This window comes from Bos mutus, chromosome 5 (assembly GCF_027580195.1).
Source record: "Bos mutus isolate GX-2022 chromosome 5, NWIPB_WYAK_1.1, whole genome shotgun sequence".
In the NCBI taxonomy this organism is placed as follows: Eukaryota; Metazoa; Chordata; class Mammalia; order Artiodactyla; family Bovidae; genus Bos; species Bos mutus.
The window spans coordinates 79,202,400-79,212,970 of NC_091621.1; positions in this window are offsets into that span (position 1 = coordinate 79,202,400).

Consider the following 10,571-nt stretch of genomic DNA (forward strand, 5'->3'; position numbering starts at 1 on the left):
CAATCCCATTTACCATCACATCAAAAAGAAGAAAATACCTAGGAATAAACCTATCTAGGAGGTCTTGTAGGTCTTCATAGAATCATTCAACTTCAGCATCTTCAGCATTACTGGCTGGGGCATAGACTTGGATTACTGTGATATTGAATGGGTTGCCTTGGAAACGAACAGAGATCATTCTGTCCTTTTTTGAGATTGCATCCAAGTACTGCATTTTGGACTCTCTTGTTGATCATGATGGCTACTCCATTTCTTCTAAGGGATTCTGGCCCGCAGTAGTAGATATAACAGTCATCTGAGTTAAATTCACCAATTCCAGTCCATTTTAGTTCTCTGATTCCTAGAATGTCGACGTTCACTCTTGCCATCTCCTGTTTGACCACTTCCAATTTGCCTTGATTCATGGACCTGACGTTCCAGGTTCCTATGCAATATTGCTCTCTACAGCATCGGACCTTGCTTCTATCACCAGTCACATCCACAACTGGGTATTGTTTTTGCTTTGGCTCCATCCCTTCATTCTTTCTGGAGTTATTTCTCCACTGATCTCCAGTAGCATATTGGGCACCTACTGACCTGGGGAGTTCCTCTTTCAGTATCCTATCATTTTGCCTTTTCATACTGTTCATGGGGTTCTCAAGGCAAGAATACTGAAGTGGTTTGCCATTCCCTTCTCCAGTGGACCACATTCTGTCAGACCTCTCCACCATGACCCGCCCGTCTTGGGTGGTCCCAGGGGCATGGCTTAGTTTCATTGAGTTAGACAAGGCTGTGGTCCTAGTGTGAGTAGATTGACTAGTTTTCTGTGATTATGGTTTCAGTGTGTGTGCCCTCTGATGCCCTCTTGCAACACCTACCGTCTTACTTGGGTTTCTCTTACCTTGGACATGGGGTATCTCTTCATGGCTGCTTCAGCAAAGCGCAGCCACTGCTCCTTACCTTGGACAAGGGATATCTCCTCACCGCTGCCCCTCCTGACCTTGAACATGGAATAGCTCCTCTAGGCCCTCCTGCGCCCGTGCAGCCACCTCTCCTTGGACGTGGGGTTGCTCGTCTCAGCCACCGCCCCCTGGCCTCGGGCGGTGGGTAGCTCCTCTCAGCAGTTCCTGCGCCGTCACAGCCTGGCACGCTGGGCTGCTGCACCTGACCTCGGACGTAGGGTAACTCCTCTTGGCTGCCGACCCTCGGGCATGGGGTCCTCCCAGCTTCTGCCCCTGACCTCGGACGTGGGGTAGCTCCTCTCGGTCGTGCTCTGTGCGCTGTTGCAGCTGCCCACAAAAGAAAGGTACCCTGAAAACAATAAGACACTGATGAAAGAAATTAAAGACAATTAAACAGATGGAAAGATATACCATGTTCTTGGATTGGAGGAATCAATATTGTCAAAATGACTGTACTACCCAATCTACAGACACAACAGAATCCTTATCAAATGACTAATGGCAATTTTCAAAGAACTAGAACAAACATTTTTTAAATTTATATGGAAACATGAAAGATCCCAAATAGCCAAAGCAATCTTTTTTTTTCCCCTACGTGGAGCCTGGACTTTATAAAGAATCTTCACCACCCTGAAATAGCCAAAGCAATCTTGAGAAAGAAAAATGGATCTGGAGGAAATCAGGCTCCCTGACTTTAAACTATGCTACAAAGCTACAGTCATCAAAATAGTATGGTGCTGGCACCAAAATAGAAATATAGATCAATGGTACAGGATAGATGCACCTGTAGTCAATTAATCTACAACACAGGAGGCAAGACTATACAATGGGGAAAAGACAGTCTCTTCAATAAACGGTGCTGGGAAAACTGGACAGCCACATGTAAAAACATGAAAATAGGACATTCTTTAATACCATACAAAAAAATAAGCTCAAAATGGATTAAAGATGTAAACGTAAGACTGGATACTAGAAAACTCCTGGAGGAAACGTAGGCAGAAGGACATCCCGACATAAATTTTTGGATCCATCTCCCAGAATAATAGAAACAAAAACAAAATAAACAAACATGACCTAATTAAACTCAAACTTTTATACAGCAAAGGAAATCATAAAACAAAAAGACAACCTACAGAATGGAAGAAAATATTTGCAAATGATGCTACCAACAAGGGATTAATTTCCAAAATATACAAACAGCTTGTACATCTTGATATCAACAAGCAAAAAAACAACCCTCCCCTCACCAAAAGGGCACAATATTTAAATAGACATTCCTCCAAAGAAAACATACAGATGGACAATAGGTACTTGAAAAGCTATGCAACATGGCCAAAAATAAAAAGCCTACAAGTAATAAAAGCTGGAGAGGGTGTGGAGAAAAAGAAACCCTCCTACACCATTGGTGGGAATGTGCATTGGTACTGTGACTTTGGAGAATGGTATGGAAGTTCCTTAAAAACTGCAAACAGAGTTACCATATGACCCTGCAATCCCACGTCTGGGCATATATCTAGGTGTGTGTACTCAAACACTCAGTCACGTCTGACTCCATGGACTGCAGCCTGCCAGGTTCCTCTGTCCATGGAATTTTCCAGACAATAATACTGGAGAGGGTTGCTATTTCCTTCCCCCCAGGGATCTTCCTGACCCAGGCATTGAACCTGCATCTCCCATATTGCAGACAGATTCTTTACTACTGAGCCACTAGGGAACCCAAATATATCTGGAGAAAACTATAATTTGAAAAGATACATGCACCCCAATGTTCATAGCAGTACTATTTAAAATAGCCAAGACATAGAAGCAGCCTAAATGTTCAATGACAAATAAATGGATAAAAAAGAAGTGCCTCATATATATAATGGAATATCACTCAGCCAAAAAAAAAAAAAAGAATGAAATAATGCCATTTGCACCAACATGGATGGATCTGGAGAATATCACACTAAGTGAAGTAAGCTGGACAACTTTTTCCAGCTTACTTCACTTAGTATGATATTATATCCACTTATATATGGAATCCCAAAAAAAGATACAAATAAACTTATTTACAAAGCAAATAGATCCACAGACATAGAAAACAAACTTATGGCTACCAAAGGAGAGGAGTGGGGAAGGATAAATTAGGAATTTGGGACTAACATACACACACTACTATATACAAAATATTAATAGATAACCAAGAAGGATCAGGAGATCAAAACAGTCAATTCTAAAGGAAATCAACCCTGAATATTCTTTGGAAGGAGTGATGCTGAAGCTGAAGCTCCAATATTTTGGCGACCTGATGCGAACAGCCGGCTCATTGGAAAAGACCCTGATGTTGGGAAAGATTGAAGGCAAAAGGAGAAGGGGGCAGCAGATGTTGAGATGGTTAGATAGCATCACTGACTCAATGGACTCAATGGACAAACTCAATGAGTTTGAGCAAATTCTGGGAGATTGTGTAGGACAGGGAAGCCTGGAGTGCTGAAGTCCATGGGGTTGCAATGAGTCAGACATGACTTAGCAACTGAACAATACAAAAACAACAAGGACCTTCAGTGCAATGCGGGGAACTATACTAAATAACTTGTAATAATCTATAATAGAAAATAATATGAAAAAGAATATGCATATATATGTGTATATATATTATAAATATGTATATATATATACATGAATCACTCTGCTATATCTGAAACCAGCACAACATTGTAAATCAACTATATACTTCAATTAAAAAAAACTTTAAAGTTTCTAAAGTTATGAATCTTATTATATTATTATTTAACTTGCCTATGTTCAGAGGATTGGAGTAGGAAATGACAACCTACTCCAGTATTCTTTCTTGCCTGCTTGGAAAATTCCATGGACAGAAGAGCCTGCAGTGCATGGTATTGCAAAGAATTGGACATCACTGAGCACGCACACACACACATGTTCAGAGGATATAAATATCTAGGATAATGACTATGGATTATCATAAAGTTAATTAGGTGGTGTCTTCAATTGAAGCTACTATTTTAGATCTGACTTCTTTGCTGGAGTGAATTGATACAGCCCCTTTCATCTAGTCTGCTGGTATTGACATGTCATGTGCTTATTTTGTATAACAAGGTATAAAAACTGGAGCAGTTTGCTTTCACCTGATAGGGCCAGCAATATACTCTCAAGATTGTGTCACAGTTGTCTATGCTAAGTTTCTTGCTCTTTGCCATAATCTAATCTAGCCACTGGGCTTCCCTGGTGGCTCAATAGTAAAGAATCTGCCTGCAAATGAAAGAGACAAGGGTTCAATTCTTGTCCAAGAAGATTCCTTGGAGAAGGAAATGGCGACTCACTCCAGTGTTCTTGCCTGGAAAATCCTACAGACAGAGAAGCCTGACAGGCTACAGTTCAGGGGTTACAAAGAGTTGGACATGACTTAGTGACTAAACTCACACACACATAATCCAGCCATTGGCAAATTACAATCCACAGGCCTGCCATGTATGGCTCACAAGACAAGAATGGTCTTTATGTTCTTTAATAGTTGAGAAAGATTCAAAGATGAATATTTCATGATACATTAAAATCATGAAATTCAAGTCTCGGTGTTATAATAAAGTGTTATTGAGACATAGCCAGAGTCGTGTGCTATTGATGTGTTATTGATGGTTGTTTTCACATGACAACCAGAGCTGAACAGTAGAAACAGAAATCATATGGTTCACAAAGCCGAAAATACCCACTATCTGATCATTTACAAAAAATTTCAACCTCTGATCTAGTTCACAGAGACCTTGACTATATGGAAATACCACAGAAGGCCATGCCAGCCTACAACATGAATGACATCATGCTAAGTTGAACTGATGAGTAAGGAATAGGAAGTATCCTATTTGCTACAGTGATACACATGTATGGCATGGGATGGGAGATAAGCCCCATTAGATTCTGGGCCCTGTCACTTTAGTGAGTTTCTAGGGACTGTGTGGTCTGGGTCAAAATAAAGGACAAGTTCCTGAACATTGCACTTCCCACTAAGAAAAATGAGACACTTTGAACGTCTCTCTTGATTTGGAGGACAATAAATATTTGAGTGTGCTGCCAGTTTGAATGGGCCCATAAGCAGCAAAAATTTCTGCAACAGGTCCTGGATGCAATGAAGAAGCCTAAGTCCTGTCACTTAGACCTTATGACCTTGCAGGCCCATATTCAGGTTTGCAGCAGAATGAATAACACTAGAAACTGCAGTAGGAGAACCACTGGATAGCCATCTAAAATGTTGGAGTATAACCACCTTTCCTTCTGTAGATAACATCTCTTTGGAGAAATGTGTCCTGGAATTCCACTGAGCCTTGGTAAAGGTTAAATGCCTGATCATCAGCCCTGAAATGACCAACAGAACTGAACTGCTTATCACAAATATTGTGTTGAGCAAACACAATGGTCCTTGTAATGTTTATAATATTAGTCTCCAGGGCTTTCCTGGTGGCTCAGTGGTAAAGAAACTGCCTGACAATGCAGGAGACACAGGTTCAATCCTTGATCTGGTAAGATCCCACATGCCGCAGAGCAACAAAGCCCATGCATCACAACTGCTGCAACTACTGAGCCCATGTGCCCTAGAGCCCAAGCTCCACAACAAGAGAAGCCACCACAATGAGTAGCCCGTGCACCACAGCTAGAGAGTAGCCTCCACTTGTTGCAACTAGAAAAATGCCCAGGCAGCAACAAAGACCCAGCACAGCTATAACTAAAAATTTAAAGTATATAATATTAGTCTCCAAAATGTACTGAAGGAATAGACAGTTGCTTGAACAGGTGGTGGCAGATTTCCAGAGCATCTACTCCTGCTTCATTACCTCTACCTTCATATCATCTTCCCCCTGTACAGGTCTGTGTCCAAATTTCCTCTTCTTGTAAAAACACACATCATATTGGATTAGAGTGCACCTTAATATAGAGAAGGCAATGGCACCCCACTCCAGTACTCTTGCCTGGAAAATCCCATGGATGCAGGAGCCTGGTAGGCCATAGTCCATGGGGATGCTAGGAGTCGGACACGACTAAGCAACTTCACTTTCACTTTTCACTTTCATGCATTGGAGAAGGAAATGGCAACCCACTCCAGTGTTCTTGCCTGGAGAATCCCAGGGACGGGGGAGCCTGGTGGGCTGCCGTCTCTGGGGTCGCACAGAGTCAGACACGACTGAAGCGACTTAGCAGCAGCAACAGCAGCACCTCAATATGTTCGTTTTAACTTAATTACCCTTTTAAAGATCTTATCTCCAAATAGTCATAGGACTTTAATATATGAATTGAGGGGGACAAAATTTAGCTCATGACTCTTGGCTATAATTTTGTATGTGGATTATTTCCTTGGATCTATACTAACATACTATATAATGGACAGATATGGGCATAAACAGATAGGAATAAAAATATACCATGTAAACTTTATGATCTTTTTATCACAACCATGAATGGTATCCCTAACAAATGGTACAAGTCTCTGAACGTTGAAGAAAGTGGGTGCATCCTTCAAATACATGGTTTAGTCAACAAATTGCAACCACTTTGTCATTTTACCAGGTATTTTCTAAAATCTATTTTATAATTTGTTTAATAGATAAACTTTTACCAATATTCATTGTGATCATGAACAAAAGTAAGACTTCTTGACTCCTTTGGGAATACCTATTGTGAAATACAATACTCTGGGCATTTTTTAACCAAGAAATACCCTGACATTAAGGAAAACTGCTGTATGTGGTTATCATCTTGTGTCATATTTCTTCCCTTAGAGCTTTGTAGACCTTGATGTCTTCTGGCATTAAAAATGAGTATAAATCCTTCTTTCTCGTCTTTTAGGGAACTTGAAGGAGGAGGTGGTTGCTTAAAGATTATTTTACTCACGTCTTGTTGCCACTCATTTTATATCGGTTTTCCTCTTTGTGTAAAGTTTTGATCTACTGATTCAGCTATTCCTTTATACTAGGAAGTTTCTTCTTTTATATCTCTGAATCTTTCCTATAAAGATGTTTTAATAGAAATATTCCATTTGGGGAAGGGGAGGCTCTAACCACTAAAAAGTAGAAATTATTCTACTATCAGATTATCTTTGGCCTCCATCACTGTGGTTTTCTTTTGAATTGCTTTCATCTTCATCTCTTTTCTCAGACACTGTTTAAGCACTGCTGCTGCTACTGCTGCTAAGTCGCTTCAGTCGTGTCCAACTCTGTGCGACCTTATAGACGGCAGCCCACCAGGCTCCCCCTTCCCTGGGATTTTCCAGGCAACAGAACTGGAGTGGGTTGCCATTGCCTTCTCTGTTTAAGCACTAGTCAGGTCTTGATTTATTTAATGTATTTATACATTAAATAATGTATACATAATGTATTTATGGATAACTGCTATCATTAGTCCTGTTGTTTTGGTCAGGGGCCCAGCAAGTAATGTACGCAAGCCAAATGATTTAATGAATACTTAAAAGATCTTTTACACAAAGGTATGGACAGACAGTTGGGTGACCACGGGGGACACTTAGGTACTGTTACTCTCCTTGGCCTCCAAGGATATAGGGACAGTGATTACTACTTCTCTAAGATAGAATGAGCTGTTTCGTAAGGGCCATTTCCAGTAAACGTGGCCTTCAGTTAAGTAGTAGGTAGAAGAGCACTGTGGCCTCATAGAAGGGGATGAAGGGGATGGACACCCCAACTTTACTCTCTTCTCTCTCTTTATTTCCTTTGAATGCTTCCTATTTCCCAGGAAGTTTATTGATATAGCCCATATAGGTGAGTCTCTACTTCCCAGGACTCAAAGAAGAATACAGAAGCATGGTTAATAGATCTCAAGGGGCAAAATTAAGAAATTAAGATACTTAGCATATTGATTTTATAACCAAGTACTGTACCATTCAGACTCCAGCAGTAGCTGGTTAAGAAGGAGATATATATATACACACATACATATATATGCACACACACACACCCTTGAAGATACAAAAAAGAAAATGGAAACTTTTTTAGAGCCGCATATCACTTTACTTTTGGAAATCACTGTATATGAACTATATAAAAGAAAGCTCTTTGATTGTTACAGTCCTTAATAGCATCCAGAAGATGGCAGCATTGGTAAACTATAGCACTAGTTAAACCTGTTTAAAATGTTTTTTACAATTGTCACTGATAACAGACTTCCTAAAGGGAAATAACCTTTTAAAAGCAGTGATTGGTCCTAAGTAACAAGATGCAATTATTGTCAATTAATAGTTTGGCTTTAGAAAGGTGGATCCTCAAGAGTACAGATATGGTTTAGCCCCTAAGTCATGACTGATTCTTGGGACCCCATGGACTGTAGCCCGCCAGGCTTCCCTGTCCATGGGACTTTCCTGGCAGGAATACTGGAGTGGGTTGCCATTTCCTTCTCCAGGGGATCTTCCCAACCCAGGAATCAAGGCTGGGTCTCCTGCATTGCAGGTTGTCTCCTGCATTGCAGGTAGATTCTTCAATGACTGAGCCACTGGGGAAGTCCAAGAGTACTTATATTCCTGTACTTACCTGATAAAATACTCAAATCTGGCAGACACATATCTATAGACAGTACTATAATGACTTTATAATATTTGCATAAATTGTTAGAATCTTAAAGCTTGGGTTGTAAGCCATAATCAACAAATTGTGCTCCAAAGCAAATGTAATAGCTACAGGCAATTACTCATAAAAATACACAAAGTATCATATTTCAGATGCAGGGACAAGTTGCAACCTGGACATCAGAGATATCACATCAGCTATGAGGAAAAAATTAATTTGCTTTTATATTTCATTTCTAAACTGCTTTAGTCACACCCAACATTTAAACTTATAATGTTTTAAAGATTCAAATAAATATTGTCAATATTGTAGGCTGCTAGGTACTTAGCTAGGTATGTGTGTATGTGCTCAGTCATGTGAACTCCTCGTGACCCTGTGGACTGCAGCCCACCAGGCTCCTCTGTACATGAGATTTCCCAGGCAAGAATACTAGAGTGGGTTGCCTTTTCCTCCTCCAGAGGATCTTCCCAACCCAGGGATGGAACCCACATCTCTTGTGTCTCCTGCATTGGCAGGTGAGTTCTTTATCACTAGCACCACTTCTGAAGCCCTTAGCTAGATATAGAGGACAAGAATTTTAGAAACAGTCTGGCCCTCTAAACCCTGTGTCTGATATGGAGGAAGGCAAATCCAACAAATTGGAATACAATCTGTAACTGGGAGGGCCAGCTCACCTAACTCTGTCTTGGGGGTCATATAAGACTTCACTGGAAAGAGGATTGAGACACTGGAAGGTGAGCAGGTGTTTGCCATGATGATCACAGGGAGGTCACCCCATGTAGAAGAAATAAGTAGAAAGGGAATGCAGACATAGCAGTGTTTAACCAAAGGCAATTTGAGCCCCTAGAAGATAATTGGCAATGTCTGGACATGTTTTATTTGTTACAACTGAGTATATGCTACAGGTGTCTAGCGGGTGGAGGTCAGTTACACAGCTAAATATCTTACCACACTCAGGAGAACTTCCCACAACAAACAAGTTCTCTGACCACCCCCTATAGTGCTGCTACTGAGAAACTGTGCTCTAACCACAACCTGCATCTGGTGGAATGGCTCGCTTGCAGGGAGGGATAGGAAGAAGGCAAGAGATAAAGCCAAAATGATAGGGCACAAAATTTAAAAAATCTCATTGGCCAAAAAAAAAGGTTTAGATTTTGTCCTAAATGTGTGAGAAAGCCAAACATGATCAGATTTGCACAGTAAAAAAAAATTGCTGTGGCTGCAAATTAGAGATGGTTGGGTTGAGAAATGACCAAAAAAAAAAAAGAAATTTTAACAATTTCACTTGTTTTTTATCAATAGAAATATTTTCAGAATAAAAAAAATTAGAATTAAGACTGGCAAAAGTAAATTAAAACCCAAGATGGATGACAAAAATTGTAAGACGCTGAGTAGTTGTTCTAAATATCGAGATTTCTAACTCAGATAAATTAAACTCACACATCTGCATCTCATTTCCTGAATCCCTCTCTCTCACTGGCCAGCACTGCTGCCCCTTCCTCCTTCCTGCCAGGCCTGGTGCCTCAAGACCCTTCCCTTGGCTCCATTATCTTGGCTCCCTCTTATTTATCCTACTAGGCTGGCAAACCAGATCTGACTTGCTCTTCCAGTGTGTCTGTGCCAAGTCGCTTCAGTTGTGCCCAGCTCTGTGGGACCCTATGGACTGCAGCCTGCCAAGTTCCACTGTCCACAGGATTCTTTAGGCAAGAATGACTGGGTTGGGTTGCCATACCCTCCTCTAGGAGATCTTCCTGACCCAGTGTCTCCTGCATTGGCAGGTGGGTCCTTTACCACTAGCGCCACCTGGGAAGAGTGCTCTCCCAGTGTTGACATGGAAACTATGAGTTTAGTCCTTTGTGCCACTAATGAAGATTAGAGATACTCCACCTTTTACTCTCAAGCATACCGAAGACTGACTCAGAAGGTTGGGGAAAAGAAAGAGGATTTGCCAAAGTATCAGGGCTTCCCTGGTGGCTCAGTGATATAGAATCCACCTGCTAATGAAGGAGACAGGGGTTTGATCCCTGGGTCAAGAAGGTTCCCTGGAGAAGGAAATGGCAAC